Source organism: Phascolarctos cinereus, unplaced genomic scaffold (genome assembly GCF_003287225.1).
Source record: "Phascolarctos cinereus isolate Bilbo 61053 unplaced genomic scaffold, phaCin_HiC Scaffold_7;HRSCAF=346, whole genome shotgun sequence".
Classification (NCBI taxonomy): Eukaryota; Metazoa; Chordata; class Mammalia; order Diprotodontia; family Phascolarctidae; genus Phascolarctos; species Phascolarctos cinereus.
In genome coordinates, this window is record NW_027556180.1 from 28,454,109 (window position 1) to 28,477,351 (window position 23,243).

General features: G+C 43.2%; 2 protein-coding genes across 2 annotated transcripts in view; one reads left to right on the forward strand and one right to left on the reverse strand.

Annotated features, from left to right (window-relative positions):
- The window catches only part of PDCD10 (programmed cell death 10), a 49,343-nt gene extending 34,742 nt beyond the window's left edge, over nucleotides 1–14,601 (reverse strand). Inside the window, exon 1 of the mRNA XM_020980131.2 lies at nucleotides 14,514–14,601. The gene's annotated coding sequence lies outside the window, so the exon portion shown is untranslated. The remainder of the gene's footprint in view (nucleotides 1–14,513) is intronic.
- A 412-nt stretch (nucleotides 14,602–15,013) lies between these two features.
- The window catches only part of SERPINI1 (serpin family I member 1), a 98,851-nt gene continuing 90,621 nt past the window's right edge, over nucleotides 15,014–23,243 (forward strand). Inside the window, exon 1 of the mRNA XM_020980141.1 lies at nucleotides 15,014–15,804. The gene's annotated coding sequence lies outside the window, so the exon portion shown is untranslated. The remainder of the gene's footprint in view (nucleotides 15,805–23,243) is intronic.

Here is a 23,243-nt window from a genome sequence, read left to right on the forward strand (position 1 = left end):
TTGACAAGGCTCCATTTGCCTTTACCATTTCCTAAACCTCTGTGACCTTGGGCAATGTCCCTGGACTCCGGTTCTCCCCTATTAAATGATGGAGAGTGAACTAGGTAGCCTAGAAGGCCCCCTTCTTGTTTCTATCTACAATCCTATGATCTGTCACAGACACAGAAAGGTATTTCCAAGTCCATGAAAATTTTTTCTGCCTCAACTATTAAAAGCCATCCAAGAATGTTAATAAGTCAGTCTTCCCGATTTTGTGATCCAGGGTTACTAACTTTACACCCTACCCTTGAAGCTAGCTTTGTGAACCAATTCAGTCTAACTTCTGGTTAAGCTCCATTTAGTCCTGTGCTTCTGAGACTATCCCATAATCACAGTTTTCCTTAAGATGCATCCTTCTTGCTAACTACCTAATGAAGCAAAAGATAGGTTCACAATCTCTTTTTGCCCACCCAGGGCCACGTGCTCTCTCTGCCTGGAGCCAGAGCTAGGTAAATGGGGTGTTCTCAAGCCTACTTACTAGGCTGCACAGAACCGGGCAGGCTGGCTTCCAACGTCATCACTAAAAAACCTTTTGTGGCTTTTTCAAAATGTAGCTGCAGCTATTTATAGGACTCTTCGAATTGGAAGGAAACCATCTAGTCCAAGTACCTCCTTTACCAAATGGGCAAGTGAGTCACCAGAAGCTATTTGCCCAAAGTCACAGAAAAATATCACCTGGGACAGGATTGGAACCCAGGTCCTTTAATTACAAATTTAGCACACTGATATCATACCACGCAGGGTCAGCCTGTCACAATGAAAAAAGGATAGGCAGGAAAGGAAACAAGAGAAAGAAAAAGGGCCCCGTGGGAGAAAGGATACAGATATAAAGGGATTCAGTCCAAGAACAGAAGCATTTTCTCTCTTTTAAGAAAAGAAATTGATGAGGGAGACTCCAGAATGTTAAAAGGAAGGGCCCTCAAAGATCAACTCGCCCAAGGCAGGGAGATACTTTTAGGTGGACAAACCAATACTAGCAGAGCCCACAGAATGAGACCAGGGTGATCATGAACCACAAGACCCAGATCAGAGTCAGAGCCTTCCTACTTTCTGGCTGGGTGACCAATGTCTGTCAAGGGGACTGCCATCCCTCAGGCATCCAGATGGGCAACCCTGGAGTTATTGTTGACTCCTCGCTCTCACACCCCACAGCCAATCACTCATCAAACACTGCCAACTCTTTCTCTACCAAGTCTCTTTACTCACTCTCTATCCCACCCTAATTCAAGCCCTCACCACTCTCGACCAGTCTACTGCACAAGTCTCTTCGTAAGTCTTCCTGACTCGAGGCTCCCCTCTCGTCCACCAGCTGTCAAACCTGTACTCCTAAGGCACAGGTCTGATCCTGTCACTCCTGTGCCTCAACAGACTTCTGTTCTCTGGGCAGCTAAAAGGCACCATGGACAGAATGCAGGGCCTGCAGTAATTTGGCCTCAAATACATACCAGGTGTCCCTAGGCAAGTCACTAACCTGCCTACCTCAGTTTCCTCACCTGCAAAATGGGATTAATAATAGCACCAGTCTCTCAGGTTTATTATGAAGACTGAATGTAATACTATTTGTTAAGTGCTTGGCACAACGGTATACAGTAGACACTATATAAATGCATGTTCCCTCTCTCCCTCCTACTTCTAGAAGGAAATATAAGCTCCTCTAATTGGTCTTTAAGCCCTTCACAACTCACCTAAAGTTGTTCAAATCAAGAGTCAGCCTGTGTCCACCACCCTCCCTCTTAGACTTATCGCATGGTACACCCTTCCCTTTCTGGCCCAGCCACAATGGCTTCCTTGCTTCTTCACATGTAGAGCTCTTCTATCTCCCATCTTTATACCTCCAGTGGTCTGCCACACCCCATTCCTGGTAATGCCGCCTCTCCTCATCTCTGCTTCTTGGAATGCCCAGTTCCTTCAAAGTTCATCCCGCTGAACCTTCTCCATAGACCCTGTTCAGACCTCAGCAGAAGTCAGGGCCTCCCTCCTTGACAGGACCCTGTATATGTTCTGCATTTATTTACTGAGGATCATAAATACAGAGCTGGAAGGGACCTTCGAGATCATTTAATCCAATTCCCTCATTTTATCCATGAGGAACTGAGGCCAAGAGAGAGAGAAGCAACTTGCTCAGCCTTATACCACTATGCAGTGGGGACAGGGTCTTCATGTCCAGTGCTCCAGCCACGAGCCTTGCAGTTTGCCTTTATCACTGTGGTCCAGCAGCCTTCTCTTCCTGAAGAGGCCTCCACCCTGGGAGCCTTCCCACTCTAGGAGATCCCACTGCTCTTGAGGCCCCTTCCTCTAACTGGTTGTTTCCTCACAGAAAACATAGCACAGGGAGTGGCATAATCAATGCTTGCTGACTTGATTTCTCATACATTATATGAATAAAACTCCTTACAGCCAGGAAGCTTCAATTCTTCGTTTCTCCAGAGCCTCATCTGGTGCGTGATCCCTCACAGGTCATTAATAAACATTTTGGTGACTGGCTCTACCTCTCCAGGTCTCAGTTTCCTGATCTGTAGCTGTGGGCTAGTGGCAAGAACAACAGATTTAGGTCCTGTGTTCAAATCCTAGCTCTGCTACTCATATCTTTGTGATCCTGTGCCCTTTAAACTCTGGGGGGACCTTGATTTCCTCATCTGTAAAACACAGGGGAAGGACCAGGTAAGTACTAAGTCTCCTAGTGCTAATATCATGGGAGTTCCAGGTCAGTGCTGTTATTTGTATACCACACTAAGGTTTCGCCCTGGTTTCCTGTTAAAGGTTGATAGACAAGGAGCTGACATTATCTCATCTAACTGTCACAATAATACTTCGAGTAGTACCAGTGGTGTTATTATTCTCACTTCACAAAAGAAGAAACCAAGGTTCAGTAAGGTGCTAAGTCATTTAGTCCTCTGCACAGGTAACAAATGATACAGATGAGACATGACCCCTGGGGTTACAGACACCAGATCCAGAACTATTTTCACCATGTTGTGTCCTAACTACAGTTAAGAGGCAACACAGGCAGTGGAAAGAACACGGAATTGAACCTGAGTTTATAACTCCATCCTGACACTTAGCACCTAAGTGCTCCTGGGCAGGGTAAATTGATTTTTCTGGGCCTTAGTTTCCTCTCTTAGAAATTTAAAAAAGCAACTTCCAGTTCTAATCTTACAAACTGATCAATTCTTTCCCATAAAAGTTAGGTAAGTTGACTATCCACACTATCTGGACTCATTTAAAAACATGAGAACGTTCACATGTATCACGGAGGAAATTTTCCCCATCTCAATGGGAAACCCTGAGGATGCCCAGGGAGTTGGGGAGCTGGCCAATTACTTGGACTGTGTCAGTTCAAAGACTCAAGTAGAAATGGTTTTCCTCATAGCTCAACAGCCTGACGCAGTCCCTTAGATTCCCTTCAAGTCTGAGCCCCCTAGCATAAGAGAGGTGCTGACATATCATGTCACTGGAAAAGTGCCATATGCTGAGTCAACAGGAAGCTTTGGAAGAGAGATTTCTATGCACATCAAGGTACATCAAGGCCCACTGTCCTATGATTTCCAAATGTGAAGGTATACTGAATGAGGCTTTTTTCTCTGTATTCATCATAACTGAAATATATACTTATATCACAAATAAAGACAATTCTTCACTCAATTACATCAGTTATATTCGCAGTGTTTTTCCATCAGCAGCTCTGCTTGGTTTCAACTCCATGGCATATCATGCCTCCCCCTTCTCCAGGTTAAGCTGATCATCAAAAGTCTCATCATTATGCTGACTGGTGCAACACCTGGGCCCCCTCAGCTGCCTTTCTCCTCCGATTGGAGGGCTGGAGCAATAAACTCTTCCCCAAAACTTCCTTTAGACAAGGCTCAGAACTTTCCAGGTAACTGTCCATTTTCTATCAGCTGCTCTGCCTGGTTTCTACTCCCTGGAACATAAATGCTCCTGGGTGACTCCCTCCCATTCCCCTTTTCAGCTCCCTTATATTTCTTCTTCAATTAGATGGAAGGGCGGCTAGATGGCACAGTGGACAGAGTACTGGGTTTGGAACTGGGAAGATTTCTCTTCCCAAGTTCAAATCTGTCCTCAGATACTTGGTAACTGTGTGACCCAGGGCAAATTACTTAATCCTGTTAGCCTTAGTTCCTCATCGGTAAAATGATCGGAGAAGGAAATGCCAAACCACTCTAGTACCTCTGTCATGAAAATCCCAAATGGGGGCATGGAGAGTCAGACCCAACTGAAAGGACTGAACAACAATTAGATTGCGAGCTCCTTGAGTGCAAAGAGTATCTGTATTCCCAGAATTTAGTCCAGTCCCTGGCATACAGTAGACCTTTGTAAAATGTTTGGTGAATTGAATATTAACTGTACTCAAACATAATTTAAAAAAATGGACTCCCAACTGAGGATACAAGGAATGTATCCCTCCACAATACAGAGTCAGTAACAAAGACCTGGACTCGTAGAGTGGACACCACTAAGCTAACTTTGTCTGTGTGCTCTACTATGAGGCCAGATTCTCTAAAGGAAGTCTTTGGGAGGAGGTTTCCCAAGCTGTTTCATCTAAGATGCACAGGATTTCTGTGACAAAATGTTTATGCTAGTGCTTTTTCCTTCTAAGATACAAACTCTAAATTACATACATAGTACTCCTCCCAAAAAAAACCAAAACAAAAAACCAATATGTTGGAATCCTTTATAGCACAGCATTTACAACAGGTGCCGATATGGGTTAATTATGTAGCTAGTTATACTTCAGAGGATAATTTCACCAAGGAGAGGAATACCCTAACACTACCTAGTTACATGGAAATAACACATTAGGCAAAAGAAGTTAAGTATTATTCTACATCTGTTTGAAACTGGCTCTGCCACTGTGTGGCATGAGCAAGTTATTTTGAGATGCCAGAGGGAAAACCGACTGCCTTCAGAAAAAGGCCCGTTCCCACATTCTGTGGAGGCTCCACTAAGGGGCTGCCCCTTATTATAGAAAACCTTTCCTGATGTGATATCTAATCATTTCTGTCTGTCCTTAAATGCTCTGACATCTGCCTTATTATATGTGGTATATCCTAGTAAGGTGCGGTCCTTGGGGACCTTTATATATCCAGTGCCAGGCAGCACGGCGCCTTAATCCAAGGAGGCACTTAATAAACGCAGACTGAAGAGAAGGAGCACAGCTACCGCCAAGTACCTCTGAACCTCATGGTCAGGTCTAGTTAGACTTCCAGCCGTGGATATATCTGCAAGCAGAGGACTGCCTCTACCCCCAGTGGTGAAGTGAGAGGACCTAGTCACTTGGTTAGACCTGGATTTGGGGGGCGGGGGGGAAGTGATAGGGGTGGAGAGACAGAGGGCTTGGAGGGAGGGAGGAAAGAAGGGGGGGAAGAGAAGGAGAGAAGCAGAAAGAGAGAGACAGAGGAGAAACTATGCCGCTCAGCTGTTGCTTGCTTTCCCATTGTCCATGGGACAATGAAATACTGAGTATGATAGTATTAAAAAAAACACAACACTAATTTAAGTGATGTGAATTTAAGTGTTTACTATTTATTCTAAATGATGATATGGCACAATATGAGTAATTTGCCCTGATCAAATTCCATCTGAAGTGTTATGCTCAATGCATCCATATTTTAGGAATGACATGGACAGGATGACCAGGATGAGAGAACTAGAGACCAGGTAAATCATGGAATGACTGAAGGAAAGAGGGACATTTAAGCTGTAAAAAAGAATGACAACTGCCTTCTTCACATGTGTGGAAGGATTAATTTCTTCTGCCTGGCCCCAGAGGACAGAACCAATAACAATGAGGAAAACTCCACAGAGGCAGATTTAGGCTCCAGGAAAAGAAATTCTTTCTAACATTCAAGCTGCCTCCAAGTGGAATGGAATCAGGAGACAGAAAGTTCCTTGTCATTAGAGGTCTTCAGGCAGGGGCTGAGTAAAGACTTATTGGGTTGGGTTGTAGTGAGGATTCATACTCATGATGGCTTTGATAACTTCTGAAGGCAATCCTTCCCACCTTAGATTCTATGAAATACAACAAAGTAATGGATAGACACACAGTCAAGTGATGGTCAGTAACTCCACAGTAGGGTGTGGCCATAATGGATTAAAAATACTGTTCAGAAATAATACTGGATTATCTCAATTAACCTAACAACCTTGTGAGGTAGGTACTATTATTATCATCCCCACTGTACAGATGACGAAACTGAGACTGGGAAGTGTTAAGTGATTTGGACAGGGTCACTTAGTAAATGTCTGTAGGAAGGAGCTGAATTCAGGTCTGTCTCCATGTATGCTCCAAATCCTTAGAATTTCATAAGGCAAAAAAGAATAGAAATTACAATTGAGTTTCATCCCAAAAGTTTGTATGTCAACTGGGTGAAATGGTAAGAGATTTCCTTCCATAGCTCTAAGAAATTTTCTTAATAGTAATGACTCTGGGGAGGCAGCAAGGAATCTAGCTGGGCCTAGAGGCTGAGTAAGCAGAATGAGGCTCAGCCAGCATGCTGATGGTACACTCAGGGGTTTCAGTATGTGTGTGGGGGAGAGAGGTAGAAGAACACAAGCCTGAGTGATGTGGGGTGACTAGGCCAATCTGCAACAGGGAGGGGGAAAAATATAGGCAATTCCTAAAGCCCAACCAGCTGGTAAAATATATCCTGGAGTGAAGCCACCTGTTTGTGTGAAAAGATCATTTCCAAAGTGGAGATTGCTTATGCAAAAGTTATTCATTTCCCTCGTCATCCTCCTTTCCCTTCTCACCATGGCTGGGGGTGGGAGGGTGGAGTGGTGGTATTAATTGTGCAAATGGAAAATAGTGCACAAATTCCCAAAGAGAAATGCTCTATGCTAAACTGTCAACAATTCTGTACATATAGGACATATACAGTGTAAACAGGAGGTAAGGACATAATCTTAGAGGAAAGGTTTTGGGAGGTGGGGGAGAAAGGCCTTTCAAGGAAGATGAAACTTTAAGGAAGTCAGGAGGGAGAGCATTTCCAAAGGTTGTGGATGCAGACCAATCAGTGCTATTCTCCAGGCCACACAGTAATCCGTCAATTAGCACTATTTAAACACCTACCATCCACCAGGTGCTGAGCTAAGCACTGGGGATACAATGAAAGGCACAACACAGGCCCTGCCCTCAAGGAGCTGACATCCTAATAGCTACAATCTCCTTTTCAGTAACTTTCTTTATCTCCAGCTTGAATTATTTCAACATAATCATAAAATTCCCCTTTTACAGAACCCTTTAGCTGCATGAATAAATGTCTAGATTCCTCAGAAGCACAGTTTATTAATGGTCTTAGTCTACAGAGGTTTCAGTATTGGTCACCTACACTTCAAGGTGTGAGGTCTTTATTGCAACAAACATTTCTAAAATGGCAAAGAATATTCTCCCCTTTGCGTTACTACTTCTTCTAACAGGGGAAACCGACCAACCAACGCGCCAGGCATTTCAAATACAGGCTGCTGATGACTTGGCCACAAATACTGGCTTGTTGACTCACTGGGGTCAAGGGTCCATACACTCAAGCCTGGAGGCACTCCCTACCTTCTCCCCTCTGTCTGTCAGGTTCCTTTTCTGTCTTGAAGGCTGTTCAGGCATCACCTGCCTAGGGAAACCTCACCTCATTCCTCCAGCTACAAACTTTCTCTTCCGCATCAAATTTTCCTGGAGCAAATGGGTATACATTTCTTTGGCCCCATCATTCTCCACCTTCTTTAACTTTGTATTTACAGACTTATGTGCATGGAGAATATAAACTCCCGAAGGAAATGCAAGGGCCATTTCATCTAGCATAGAGCCCTATGCATAACAAGCACCTAATAAATATGAGTCCACTTGAATTGAATTCTGCCTGCGGGCCAGATCTTACCCAAGGAACATTTCCAGGCATGCTATTGTGTATATCTTCACTCAAAGAGTACAGGAACAGTGTAGCAACTTAGGGCGCAGCCCATCAGGAAGCCAGATAAGGTAGCTAACACGAGCAGCATGTTCTGGGGCCCAAGGACTAAGTGGATGAGATGGGGAAACTCCTTTTTCTCTGAACTGTTTTGCAGTTGAGACTCACCTCTGGAAAACCTATTCATGAAACAAGGGAAGAAGGTTGACTAAAAGTATGACTCCCAGTCTGTAGCTTGTGATCCATAAGTGGGGAATCACTGGTTTAAGGCAAAATAGAAATGTAAAGGGAATCTTGGAAAATAAAGACTGTGATATTGTATGTTCAATTTCCAGTTTTTGGATTAAAAGTAGAAATAAATTTGGATTAGATTTTGATTCAAAAGTAGAAAAAATTAAATCATTAAAAAAAGTCTTTTGGGGGCCTTCATGCAGACAAAAAAAGAGCAACCCTGTCTACTTTTTCAGCATAATGCAAAAATAATTTCCAACTGTCATACATTTTTACGTTTTCCATTAGACTATGATAATATAATCAGGAAAAATACCATTATCTTTTAACATAGTGTCTTATAACCTAATTCACTAAAATGATATTGATATCATGACCTTTGAAAGCATCCTGTTTGTTTTTCTTGATATTTCTTTTATTTATTTCATTGCTAGGGAAGACATCTACTATGAATTTGTCATTTTAATGACATTATGATTTATCACAGATGATCTAACGTAGGAAGCAATGCTTTCATTTTCTCCACATAGTGGTTACATTTGAGTGAAGATCTTTTCATCAAATCTCGACGTGAAATGTCACTTCCAAGACTTTGGAGACACTTATATAAACAGAATGCTTCCTTAGGAGCTTGGTTAGGAATACAGACACTGCAATGGATCCAATACTGTGAAACAACATTTAATTTTACTTAGTGAGTTAACTGGCCTCAAACCACTCCTTTAGAATGCTGTATATGTGATTCCTAGTCAGGTGTGGCTTAGACCAGATGGCATCTAAAGTCTTTCAATTCTGTGACTCTGAATATCTGAATTTTACTGTTAAAAATGTGCACACACACCAAATATGAATTTTTAGAAGTATATCATAGCAAGATTATTCGATAACTTGTGGCATTAAGAATGGCAGGAATATTATGTTATAGCAGGAAATAAATCACAGGGGTGCCCACTGTACTCTTCTTCTTCTACACGATAAGCTCCCTGAAGATAAGATAGTTTCATTTATGTCTTTGTATCCCCAGTCTCTGGCACATAGGCCTTTAATAAATACTTGTTAATTCACTGATCCTTGAGTTAACTGTGAAAATTTAGGGAGTGAATTTTCCTTCCAGGTCAACAACTAATTTAAATTCATCCCTGAAGCCTTTTTTCGTTGGGTTTTGGGCTTTTTTGTTGTTGTTGTTGAACTAAATTCTTTTATTCAAACATGTACATCTAAATGTAAATTAATCTTGTCCAGTGTACTACTAGAATATTATGCAAATTTGGAGGAAGATTAACATAGTTGCTTATGCATCCACCACTAATTTCATAAATTGAAGGGTTGAATAATCATTTGGGCTATCTTTCCATATTTGAGTAGGACTACAGATCAAGGTCCCGTTATAATGAGTGTCTAGGAAGTATACCATTGTGCAGAATTCTATTTTTATTGTAAAAGACAGGTCCATTTGAGGTCTTGGAAATCTTTTGTTACATAAAAACTGTGTTTTATGCAGTATTTGCTTTAAAAGGTTTTGATGTATATATCTTTTAAAGACAATCTTGGTTTTAATGACCTGGACTTAGACAGACCAGGCTGGATTCAAGGCCTCCTGGCTGAGGGACTCTGGACACAGCCTCTCAGTACTCTAGGAAACTCCCAAAAGACTGAGTTGCAGAGCAAGTGCTGATCTGCACTGGGAGATGCTAGATTTTCTTAACTGAGAGTTTTTTATACCAGTGATGTCACAGTTCCAGACCAGAAAAAAAAAAGTCAACCACATTTCCAGTGTTCCTCACAAATTTCAGTAAACACATTCATCCTCATGTTCCACCTACAATTCCTCAAAGCTGAATATTCAAACCACCTCAGATTATCTATACTAGAAGCAGAAAGTGGTTAGTTTCCATTCTCTATAGGAAAAATAAAAACCCCCAAAACCATCATGCACCATCCATGAAGTTACCTCTCAGTGTTTATTTTTAGACTGAGATCTGAGTTTTTTACTCAAAGCTTCCATTTTTCCAACCTTTAAATCATCTATTCAACTCTAAATCCTATACATTCAACATGTGGTTCTTCCAAATGAACACAGTACTCGAATAATTTTACCAATGCCAAATACAATAAGAGTTCCTAATTCCTGGGTAGATCATAGAAATGCCAGGGCTGAAAACATCCTTTGAGATTATTTAATTCAATCCCCACATCTTACAGCTGAGGGAACTGAGAGCCAAAACAGTTAAGTGTCTGGCCTGTTACACAGGCTATTAGAGGCAAAGCTGTGACTTACAACCAAAGTCTCAGGGTTCGTATCCTTCCCACTACAACATACTGCCTTCCACAAAATAATCAAACGCAAAAACAAAAGCACAAAACACCCTGCTATGTAGATGCCAGTCAATTAAGCTGGAACATAAGGGACTCCTTCCTCTCAAGTTCTATTTCAATTTCAATGGTTCATCAGGGCACAGAGTCACCCCATCTTCCTCCTAACTCTGCCCTCCTTGGTCCTCCCAAGCTAGGGAGTCGTTGAATATGGGTCCAGTTACACACTGACTATCTTTGAAGGACAAGTTTAGTTAAATTTGGTAAGATTCACAGGTTCATTTACAGTCATGAATTTTTCTCATCACAGCAATTGGCAACTGTTGACCATCTGAGATTTGAAGGAAGTACCTCAAGTCTTTCCTGATTCCTTCTCTGCAAGAGCTAGAGAGGCACCCCAACATTTGGTAAATATTTTGAAAAATGCTCATTTATGTACATGGCTTCTCCAATAGAAATGTGAGCTTCTTGAAGGCAGGAATCATTGCATTTTTGTCTTTGTATCTTTACCTGCCTGGAACACAGTACGTGCTTAACAAATGATTGTTTGAGGCAGAAAACATACCTGAATGAAATGAAATGCTTAGGAAGCATCTCCAACCCATGTTCACTTCGGGGATATTATGTATAATTATGTTTGGCTCCGGGGATGCAAAGATTAAACATACACATATGCATGTTATGTATGTACATACACACATATAAACACTCATTATATTATGTATGTATGCATGTATGTGTGTCTCTTTCCTTAAGGAGCTACAAATCTGATAGGGAGGAATACTTCAGAATCTTCCTTTCTTATCAGCTGCCCTGCTTGGGTTTGACTCCTGGAACAACATGCTTTCCCCCAGGATAAGCAGGGAGGGAAAGGCAGGGAGAAGAGTAACCATTTACAGTATATGATGCCTACCACGTGCCAGGCACTGTTCTAAGTGCTTTATAAATATTATCTCCTTTGATCCTCATCATCATCCTAAGAGATAGGTGCTGTTATTATTGAGGAAACTGAAGGCAAACACAGGCTCAGTGACTTGGCCAGAGTCACACAGTTAATAAGCGTGTGAGGTCACATTTGAACACGAGTCTTCCTGATGCCAGGCCCAGCACTACCCACTGAGCCACCTAGCTGCCCATCTCCAGAAAAATCTAACTATGGAGACTGTTTCAGCTTTGGGAGTCAGCACTTCCTCTGCACCTTCAGTTGTCTCTCCTGTTGGAGGGCTGAGCAAAAAACCCCTCTAAATGCCTCCATTTCTAGGGAGTTCTGAATTTCCAGCTCTCTCTTTGTTTTCCATCAGCTGCTCGGCTCGCTTCTGAATTAGCACCAGCTAAATGCTCTGGCACTCCCCTCCCCTCCTTTGGTCGCTCCCTAGCAGACAGTAAGCTCCTTGAGGACAGGGACTGACTTTCTTTTTCTTATTTGTATCCCCAGCACTTAGCACAGAGCCTGGCACACGGTAGATGCTCAATAAATGTTCACCATTAATAATAATGACAGAAATGATAATAATAAACAAATGCTGAGGGAAGGTCAGGGTCATGGTGATATGAAAAATGGGAACCACATCTAGCTAAGTGATTAAGGAAGACTTCATGAAAAAGGTGACATCAGATGGACCTTGAAAGACGCCTCCAACATAACATATGCTGATTATTCCCAAATCACTTCATAATTTTTTCCCTCTTATGTGTGCTATAACCTATGTATAATTCCCCGTTATACTTCATTCTTTCAATTTTGGACCTTTTCTCTATCTTGAAGCTTATTTTGACCAAAATCTCCCTTTTTAGATCTTGGCAATTTCCCCCACTATTCTAAACTTCAAGTCATGAAAGGAACCCAGGGAAACCCATATAGCTAGAAAGTGGCCAGCACACAAAACACACACATACACACATAGTCTGCTAGGGCTTTCTTTGTTTATAAAAAATTGAGTAAATCTCTTTAGAATAAATTATGCAGAGATGAACAATTACATGCTGACCATAACTAGATATGTGATTTTTTTGAGGTCAATTTCTCCTAACTCGGAACACTTAACATTTTATGAATTTCTGTTAAAAGTAAATTTCTATCATAATAGCTAATAATACAAGACCTATAATTAGTGTAGATAACCACATGGTGTCATAGTACGCAGCTCTCATGGCAGAAGGTGCTAGGTCCCTTTCCACTGTTCTTAGCCTGATACTAACTACAAATTTTACCTCAATCTCCTTCATTCCTTACTGCGAAATCTTCTCAAGAATGTAAATCCTTAAAAAAAAAAAATTAGGAGAGGTAGATCATGTGAGCTTCAGGACATAATATGGGACACCTAGAAATACAGTTAAACAGCAATATTTTCTAGAGCTGAATTTTGAAAGTATTCTTGAAGGTGGCAAAAAGTCAATGTAAATCACCAAGAGGTAACTCGTATATTGTCAGGTATGTAATATCCCTGTACTGAACATACTAAACTTGTTTTCGAAGTCTCCCTGAGATTTTCAATGTATGAGCAAAGTGTTCTAGAAGTACCAACTTAAAAATACCCTACTTCTGTAAAAAAATTTTTTTAACAAAGGGATACCCGGTGGTAGGCAATGAGAAAAAGCAGCACACCAAGACCTTCCTATGTCCTGAAGTGACTTTCCCGTATTAGGCGTGCCTAAGTTATCACTTCTTATCAGTTACCAAAACCATTCCCAGGATCACAGGATTTTAGATTGGGATAGGGCCTCAAGGCACTCTAGTGCAACTAACTCAATTTACAAATTAGGAAATCGAAACCAAGGAAGTTTGATAGACTTGCTCAAAGTCACGCACAACTGGGATTCTAACCCAGGTCTTCCTGACTCCAGCCAGTACTCTTTCAATAACCCTGCCTATTCCAATGGAAGGATAAAAAAGACAAAATGAGTCAGATCCTCTTCCCTTTCCATGAATCTTGCACTTTTTTGGGGGGGGGTGGAGGAGGAGAGGTGACTGGGGATTTTTCCTGTAGATGAGAGGCACTCAGATGCACCTTTAAAGTTAAAATATTTGAATAGATGGATGACAGTCATAGAGAGATCTGTATGCCTCTGGTTCTATAGCAGGGAAAGAATAAGCCCTGAAGTATAAATAAGGGCTATCCTTCGGGAGGAAGAAATCCACCCCAACTCAAACACAGCAGCAACTGCAGGTAATGCAAAGTCAAGTGGCTATGAAGCTCCTGCGTGGTTCGGCACAAACTTTGCAAAGAAAAGTTCTACACCTGGGCAAGGATCACTAAGGGCAGCTTCTGTGGAGCCAAAAGGAGGAGGGAGAGGAGGAGGGAGAGGGAGAGAGCGAGAGCGCAGGGGAACGGGCTCCCGGGGGGCCAAGGAAGCTCCCCCCCCATTTGCACACCAGGGGGGATAATGGTTTAATTTCCGGGGGGGGGGGACACACACAAATGATCCAGGTATTAGATCTGCCCCTGCACTTGAGCCAAGGAAGTCAGGCGCTCCTGCAACAGGCGGAGAGATGGATAGAAGATTGGAAGAAGGGAACAAGCATTTATGAAGCGCCTACTGTGTGCCAGGACGAGAAAAAGCGCTTTGCAATCCGATTGGACGCCGGGCTAGTAGGATTTGCATGCGGGGGGGGCTGAGGCAGACGGCGGCCCGAAGGCTCTCGCCTCGTCCTGCAGGCCTCCAGCCCAGGAGGACCCCGGCAACCCCCACCTTGGGCCGCGGCCCCGGTTCTCCCGGCCCTCGGGGCTCGGCCTGGTCCCGGCTCCAGCCCCTCCCCCCCACCCCGGCTCCTCCTCCCACACCTGGAGTGGACCCACCCGAGGCACATCCGCCCCCTCCCGACCCAAGCGACCGAGGCCTGCCCCCAGCCACCGCCGCCACTTCCTAGACGGCAGCCCCGGGGGAGGGAGGCCGGACGCCGGCAGGGAGGCCCGCGCCCGGGCGGCCTCGACGAGCCCGCTGGAGGCCGCTCGCCTCTAGTCACCTCCCGACGCCCGCAGGGCCCAGCGGGCTCCCGGGCCCGGGAGCACCTACCCTCGCCCGCCGGGGCGCCGCGAGGCCGAGGCCGGCAGGGCAGCCCTTCCCTCGGAGGTGGCGGCGGCGGCTCGGGAGCTAACTCCACTTCCCACCTCCGGAGCCTCTTCAACTCCCGGATCAATTCACTCCGGCAACGCCGGAAGGAGCCTAGAGGAACCAGGCGTTGTCCGGAATCCTGCCCAGCCGGAGCCTCGCACGGGCTGATGGGGGCTCGTAGTCTCTGTCATCGGCCCTGCCCACAGCCTCGAACCCGGATCGGACTACATCACCCAGCAGCCCCTGCGCGCGGCTCCCGGAGATGGGTGGGGACGGTGCGGACCAATCGTCAAGGATCTCTCGGCTCCCCTGGGCGGGGCTGGGAGGAAGGGAGGGCGGGCTGGGGAGCGGAGAGAAGGGGAGGAGTCTTGGCTCACCTGGCCCAATCAGGGAGGGCGGTCGGCTCGGGCTTTGGATAGGGCGGGGGCGAGGGGGCGCGCGGAGGAGTTGGAGGCTGGTGCACGCCTCGGGAAGAATCTGGGGTGACTCCGGGCTCTGCGGGAGGCGCGTGCTAGGAGGCAGCCCCAGGGTGAGCGTGGGGCGAAGGGTACGGGAGCTCTCGGCGACTTGCCCCAAGCGGAGGAGCTGCGGCAGCTAGCCGGGCTCAAACAGCTGTCATTGCCCAACTCCAGCACCTTTCCCGGGAGGGGCAGGGGCAGCTGAGCTGGGGGAGGTGGAGGCACGAGGACGGGGTGGCAAAAGGGGACAGGAGCATCCCCTTCTTCCCTCCCGCCGTAGTCCCCCCTCTCAAATCCAGAGCCAGGAGGGCTGGGGCATCAGGTGCAGATGTCGGTGCAGCAGGTGTGGGAGCAATCGGGAGGAGGACTGTGAAACAATAGGAGCCGGAGGTGGGAGACTCGGGGAAAGTTGGGGGTGGGGTGGAGCAGTAAGATAGCGAGAGGCGGCAGAAGCTAAAGCAGCCAGCCCCGGAAAGGTAAGGGAGGCTGGAGGGGGGACGAGCTACAGCAGCAGCATCCGCAGCTGGAGTAACCAAGAGAGCATCAGGAGGAGGGGGAGGAGAAGGAGGAGGAGCGGCGATGGCAGCTTAATTTGCCACCCGGAGGAGGCGGAGTTTCCGCAGCAGCGAGAACAGAAGGCATTGCTGAAGCAGTAGCTGCGCTGGCTGGGGCCGGAGCAGGAGCCAGAGCCCGAGCCCGAGCTGGAGCTGGAGGGAGTCTGTCTGTGCGTGTGCTTCGCTGGAGACGGAGCAGCAGCATCCCTTCTGGAGGGGTTGGGAGTGTGCGAAGGCAAGGTAAGCCTGCTGCGCTGCTTTGACGAGCATTCGCAATCCAAGCTGACTTTATTGCCTACAAGGAAAATTCCTCTACTTACTATTTGTAGCAAATTTGAAAGTATCAGGTTTTTTTCCCCCCTACGTAGGTTGCAAACTCTTTTCAATGAAAGATACATTTTGCACTTAAAAAAGAGAGGGTGGAGAGGGAATGTCATTCACTTTAACCGCCTTTGGAAAGAACATGATTCGTATATCTGAGGAATTTTGTGATATTCGAATCGTTTGGTTTTTTTCCCCCCCTCTGAGGCACCCCCCCCCGTGCCTGAAATAGACTGATTTCGAATCCATTGAATTAGGTCTATATTGGAGTACAGGCGTTTTGCTTTAGATTTAGAATTACATAAGAACTCCTTTATTATGAAAACAAGTTTTAAATTCAGAGCAAGGTCCTCTCTCCCTTTCCTTGGTTCATTAGCATCCGTGTATTTCCCTTTTCTGCCACAGAGAAGGATGTCTATGATTTGCTTCAGAAACATTAAGCAAAGAGAGGTTTGCATGAATAATCCAAAGGATGGATGATGGAGCCTCTCAGGGGAATAACTTTGGTCAACAAGGACCAGATCAAAAAGCTGTTGAGGCTGAATGGAGGATTAGCTTTCTATTGCCTTTTCATAAATGGGAACAAAAACCTTGCTTAATATCCTCCCATCCAACATACAGTACTCTCCACATTCGGTGCCTTTCCTAGGTACATCTCTCCACCGTACAGATGTTGGATGGGTCAGGTGAATGTTTGCACATTTCAAAATTGCTTAAGCGTAAAAGCAGGAATTCCAAAATTTTGTGGTCTATTAGGGATCGATGTGGTGATAAGGACCTGTGGGACACACTTAGAAGTCATATAGTCACCTGAGACAGTTGCTATTCATCATGTTAAAACTTTTAAGCAATTCTCTGACTTCACTTTGAATGCGGTTGAATAATTGAAGATGCTGTTTTCATGCCAGGTAGGGATGAAAGGTACTATAAACCTGAGTGAGTTTTTGTGACTGTAAGATAGCAGTCTAGTCTTTTTACGAAAATACAGGAGACCATTTGCCTGTTTTGTGGGGTTTTTCAAAGCAAAAGAGGTCATAGATTGTGTCTTTTTTTTTTTTATTAAAATATCGTGTAATAGCATCCCTTTGTGCTAGAATGTGTTTATCATGATGGCGTCTTATGATACATATGCTTCTCAGAATAGGGTAGCAATGATAATTGACTCATGTTGAAATATAATCTTTAGTTATTGTTTACTACGGTTTTAATTTCCATTCTCACACTTTGCTGGTTTCCTGTTGGCTTTCTGCTTGCTTGTTGCTGGCTCTTGTTTTTTTATTTCTATTTAAGTTGTAGTACTATTAAAATGGTCTCAAAGTCATTCCTTTGATAGTGTGAAGTTCATTGCTAATGAGTGTTTGACAGCCCAAGTGAATCAAGGATGAACATGGAGCTCTTATCTGTGTACAACACCAATAAATTAATAAATAAAGGGTTAGAAAAAGCTGTGTTCACATTGTCCCAGAGGCAATCAGGTAAGTGCCAGACGTGACCAGCTTTTTTATGAAGAAGAAATAGTGACAGTTGACCTATACTGCTGCTACCCTCGGTCAGATTCTGCCCTGGCTGCACTATGGGAGGTATTCTGTCTTCATTCTGAGTGTGATTCTCTCCCTAGGAAAATACCTTTTTTTTTTTTAACCTTTTTGCTGTGGAGAGAGGGAGGAGAATTTGGGGCAAGTGGAGTGAGGCTTGAAAACTGATGTATTTGTGGGGAGCTCTCGTGCCCACAGCCACATGAAAACTGATTTATAGAGAAAATTCTTTCTTTCTGGATCCCTTTGGGAGTCAGGCTTTCCTTTTCAAAACTTCAAATTTTCTGTGAGTGTCTGTGCTTATCCTGTTCTTTGGTTTGTGGAACCATACTTTCTGAGTTAGCATCTTGGGCTCTGTGTCTGGCTGTGACCCTGATTCTTCTGCTTCATCTCTCCTATCATTATTTTCCCCCTGTAACCCTCAGTCCTAATAGAAGAAATGGTCTGGGAAGTCTTACTTGACAAAAGATTTTGGTTTAGTGCACGCCTCTTGCTTTCTACTTGTATCTTCAGCATCTGGCCCAGTGCCTGGCACGTAGTAGATGCATAATTACTTGTTGATTTATTGGTTGGAAAGTATTTGACTTGGGACCATTGGACAAAAGCAGAGTATTTTGTGACCCAGACATATTTATAAATCCTTCAGTCTGCCTCCGGTGAGCTAACACACAGCAAGAATTTCACACAGGAATAAACGAAATATGGAACATTACGATATTGATAGTGGTTCTGGTTAAGCTCAGGAAACATCTTCACTTGTGAAGCATGTCATGAACAAGAGATTAGGGTGAACGACTGAATCAGATTGCCAAGGTGCCACATTCAGAGGTTCCCTTGACCTTCTGGCTCATAATAAGTCGATGTTGAAATGAAGTCTCTGATCATCAAAAGACTCCACATATATATGTTATTGATTATATATGGTGAAGAATTGAGGAGGAGGGAATCTGTGATTATATTATGCAAATCACTACCCAGGGTAAAATCCAACCTCTTTTCTTTTGATTTCAGTGTCATAGAATGAACTTATCTGAGGTTAGCATTATGTAGGGTAGCTGAGAAATAAAAATAAACATTTACCAAATGGCTTTTTAGAAATTGCCTTTAGAGTTGCCATTTCTGTAGGTAGAAAATATGGTTAATTCCCATTTACATTTTTTTTCTGGCCTTTTCGCCATTTGAAATTCTGAATACCTACCTTACTGAGCAAAAATAAATACATAGCCTAAATTTATCTTTCCAACAGGAAAATTATCTGATCTGTTCAACACAAAAGATTGAGACTAAAACTGGGCAGGAACTTATCCCCTTCCTCCCTCCCCAACCATGGTAGGTATGAAGAGAAGGGCCTTGAGAGGGTGGAAAGGAGGCCTGCCACCTTTTATTTTTATTTATTGTTAATGTATCTCACAAGTAATTTTTTTGTCCTTTCTTTGTAATCGCCATTTTCTAGAAGACTGCTTCCCTGGGGGAGGCACTCTCCGAAAATGACATTTTCAGGAGAAGATTGCTGACTTGAAATCATTAGCCTTTGCCCAGGCACAGGTTGTTGAAGAAGGAAAGAAAAGGTTACATGTGTATGTACCCATTCAGACAGCAGAACTTGCTGTCTGAACCTTGATGGTGGGATATAGAAAGACCAAAAAAAAAAAAAGAAACTGAAGAATTATATTTTTCTGCCTGAAATGGGTACACTCGGTTGTCTTAATATTTAACTTGATTGGGAAACCTTGCTGGCGGGAGTCAGAAGTGACTCATTGAAAGCTTTCCACCTCAGAGGTAAGCAGGTAGTAGTGGTTTGCATCTTAAAAAAAAGATTAAGGAAGAAATGACAGGGCAACTTTGATTCCAGTTAGTCCAGTAAACTTTTTGGAGAATGCAGTTAGTGGGGTTTTAGAAATTTAGAGATGAAATCTAAAAGTTCACCAGATTCTAAATCTAGAGTTGGAAAGAGTCTTAGAAGTCATCTAGTCCACTGTTCATTTTTTGAATAAGGAAACTGAGGCCCAAATAGGCGAAGTGATTTCCCCAATATCACATAGCTCATTAAGTAGCAAACCAGAATTCAGGCACATGTCCTGTCCTTCCAAGCTCAGGGATCTTTCCACCATACCGTGCTACTGATTTTCAGCAGTTTTATGTTGACTAACGAGTGATACCCTGCTCCCAAGAATAGAATTCAGAAGGGTTTTGAAAATTGTCATGAAAGTGTCTCTGCCCATTTCATATCCCTTTAAACCTAGGTTTTTACTTCTCCTTTCTTTGCATAACATCTCATTTGGGCCTTGGGAAAGGATGATCCGGATTGCTAAGTGGGAGGCCTGTGTAGTATGGGGCAGGTAAGGGAAAAACACAGCTGAGACGTTGGAACTTCTATCATGCAGCAAAAGAGAATAAGCAGAAAATGGATTTTTGGGGAGAAAATTCCTTTTTTTTCCAGTTCCTTTTGGGAGTCAGGCCCTCCTTTTCAGAACTTCAAATTTTCTCTAAATTTTGATGTTCATAGTTTTACAGTAGCCAGCTCCTTCTCAAGTGTGTGGGAGTAGCCAGGCACTGGGAAAGAACTCTTTAAATGCATATTGAATTGGATCGACCTGTTTACTGGTAAGTGTAACGTACACCTTTTTATTGAGAAGACTGTATTCAAGTGTGAAGCCCAGTAAGTGGTAATGAGTTCTGTTGCCTGGCCAAGTCACTGGGTCCTTTTGATAAACAGTGGCACCAACCTACACAATTATCTTATTAGTCTTACAACTTATCAGCGAGGGTGTTGTAGAAACGGTTTTGCGAATGGGCAAAGCACAACCCTTTTGAGATCAGTCAGTAAGTTATATGAATATTTGGCTCCCCTAGTTGAAAGGCTGGTTGCCTTTTAGGGCAGAAAGGCCGTTGGGGATAAGATTCTTATCATAATCAGTGCAGTTTTATACTTCACACCTTTCCTAGTTTGTGTACATGAAAAATGTGTAGAAGGCATAATTTTACCCTCTTGGTGACTTCCTAGTGTGAGAACTCCCCTCCCCCCCACCCAGTGCGAGTCACAGCCCACCTGTGACTTAGCAGATAACCCTTGCTTGAAACTGCTTGACGCATAGAGGCACTTCATAAAGGCTTCCTGATTGAGTGAATGCTTTGTTGAAAAAAGTGTGCCACTTGATGAGATCACAAATCCATTTGAGTGTCCTACCCAAAGGTATGATTAATAATGGACCCTTGAAGACGTTAAAATATTGTTCCCTTTTAAATGTCTATTAATCATAGGTTATTCCAGCCTTGCGGAGAGAAATGGATTTCATACCGTAAAATAAACAACAGACTGGAAGTATTTCAACAAGTGTGGAAGATTGCATTTTCCCCTCTCTTTGGTCTTCTAGGAAATAAACATAACTGATTTTTGTTGGAGAATTAATAATCAGATACTGCTCCTATTTATCATTGCTGCTAAAATGGGTGTCTTTCAAATTGTAATTGATTTGAAAGAAGCTGGTTCGTTGAATGAGATGAATAGCACCTAATAATATTTAAAATGAATATCTTACCCCTTTCTTTTGTTTCTTTCAAGATGACCATCCTATGGTTCCTGCTGCCGAGGACAAACTTGCTTACAAACGTTGATAAAGATCCATTATAGTTTGGTTCTGATAGCCAATCAGTGGTAAATGGTGATGAGCTTCTGTTGTTCGCCGAGATACTGCTCACATCTTTCTGAAAGATGCCTTTTTGTCCTCGTCTCCAGTTTTATTTTTAGCTCTAAATATAGCCCTATATGTCCATTCATCCCACCAGCATTTATTAAGCACTTACTACGTGCGAGACTTGGTGCTTAATGCTGAAGATATACAAAAGACAAAGAAGAAATAGAACCTGCCTTCAAAGAGCTTGTATTCTCATTGGATAAAATAGAATAAAAATGAAATGGTTATGAGTGAAATAAATTCACTTAATTTGGCAGTGTTTTTTAAAATAATTTTTAAAGATAAAAATACCTTGATTTTGATATGCATGTGTATATTTACATAAAATGGCCAAGTTGTTGGTATAATCTCTTGATTTTTTAAAAGATAATTTCAGAATGGAACCAGTGAAACTGACTCTTATACTTGCAAAGAGAAATCTATGCACCTGTCTGTCTGTCTTCAGCCCTGGGGGGTCATTGGCAAATGAGATGCCACCTAGTAGTCTTGTTTTCTTTAGGAGAGAGCTCCCTGGCCTTCGTTTTGGGCACACAGACAAAATAAACCATGTCTGTCCTCAATAAGCTTAGACACTACTGGGTAAGATAAGTGAAGTTGAGGAGGAAGACAGGGCTAATAACTAAACAGAACCAGGCCAGAGGCATAATCCACAGGATTGGAGGCAACACTGCCTTCCAGTCCGAAGACCTCAGTTCTAATCTCGCCTGTGTTACTGACCACCTGTGTGACATGGACAAGCTCCTCACCTCTGGGCCTCAGTTAATCTATCTGTCAGACGAGGGGATGGGGCTGGAAATGTGTGATCCTAAGACCTCTAGTAGGAGGTGACGTCTCATTTGAGCCTTAAATGAAGTTTTAAATCCTAAGAGGCTAAAGGGAAGAGGGGACCAAATTCCAAGCATGGGGTGGGGGCAGTCCAGGCTCAGAAAGAAATACCTGAGTTCAGAGAAGAAGTAGGTAAATTTGGCTGTACTGTGATCTGGTAGAGGTAAATAATGGCCGAAGCTACGTTTGGAAGGGTTTTAAATGTGAGCCTCAAGAGTTATTATTTCCGCCTAATATAAATGGAACAATTTGGTGGATAGGCCCAAGGTTAAATAGGGTTTTTTTTGACTGCAATAAAAGTCAGCTAGGTAGGTTAGAGGATGGGCCTGGAGTCAGGAAGATGAGAGTTCAGATGTAGCCTCAGGCACTTACTAGCTGTGTGACCCTAGGCAGATCGCTTAACCCTGTTTGCCCCTGTTTCCTCAACTGTAAGTTGAGGATAATAACAGCCCCTAGGTTGCAGGATTGCAATAAGGATCAATATAGTAAGCACTTAATACATGCTTGTTCCTTTTCCCTTTCCCATAAGAAAAACAGATTAGACAAAGGAGAGCCTGGGAATGAGTTAGGAGGGAAGACGTAAGAGAGAGAGGATGTGAGGGAGAAGATGTAAAGGAGATGATGTAAGAGGACAGCAAAGAAACAGGATGTGATCAGAGGCTTTGTGCACATGTGGATATGTACTGTTGGAGGCTGGGTGTTGCCACCATCTGCCTAATCACCTGGGCTGGAAGGTCACCGTTGGGCTTTACTTTTTCCCTTTCCCTCCCTGATCCCTACTTGTTGAGTCTAATTCTACATCATTTGTGTTGGTCCATTTCTTTTTCTTTTTTTCTGTGTATTTTTTATCTATTTTTAAATTATAGAATAAAACATGTAATTCTATAATATAACATAATTAAAAAAAAGATGATTGCACATGAAACTGCAAATCTGTTATGTACAACTTGCTATTCCTTTTAAATATATGATATTTATCATGTAAATTTCCCCTCCCCTCCCCTCACCCTAGAGCTGGCTGCCATTGGACCCAAGTAGGTGTAGATATAAAATTATTCTGTGCATCTGTTTTTCTGTTCTTTCTCTGGATGCAGATAGCATCTTTCTTCATATGCCCTTTAAAGTCATTTTGGGTATTTATAGTAGTCAAAATGACTTATTTGCTCAAAGTCATTCTTAAAACGATATTGTTTTTACTGTATACAGTGTTCTCTTGGTTCTGCTTATTTCACTCTTCATTATTTAGTACAAGTCTTTCCATGTTTTTCTAAGATCATCGAGCTTATCATTTCTTATAGCACAG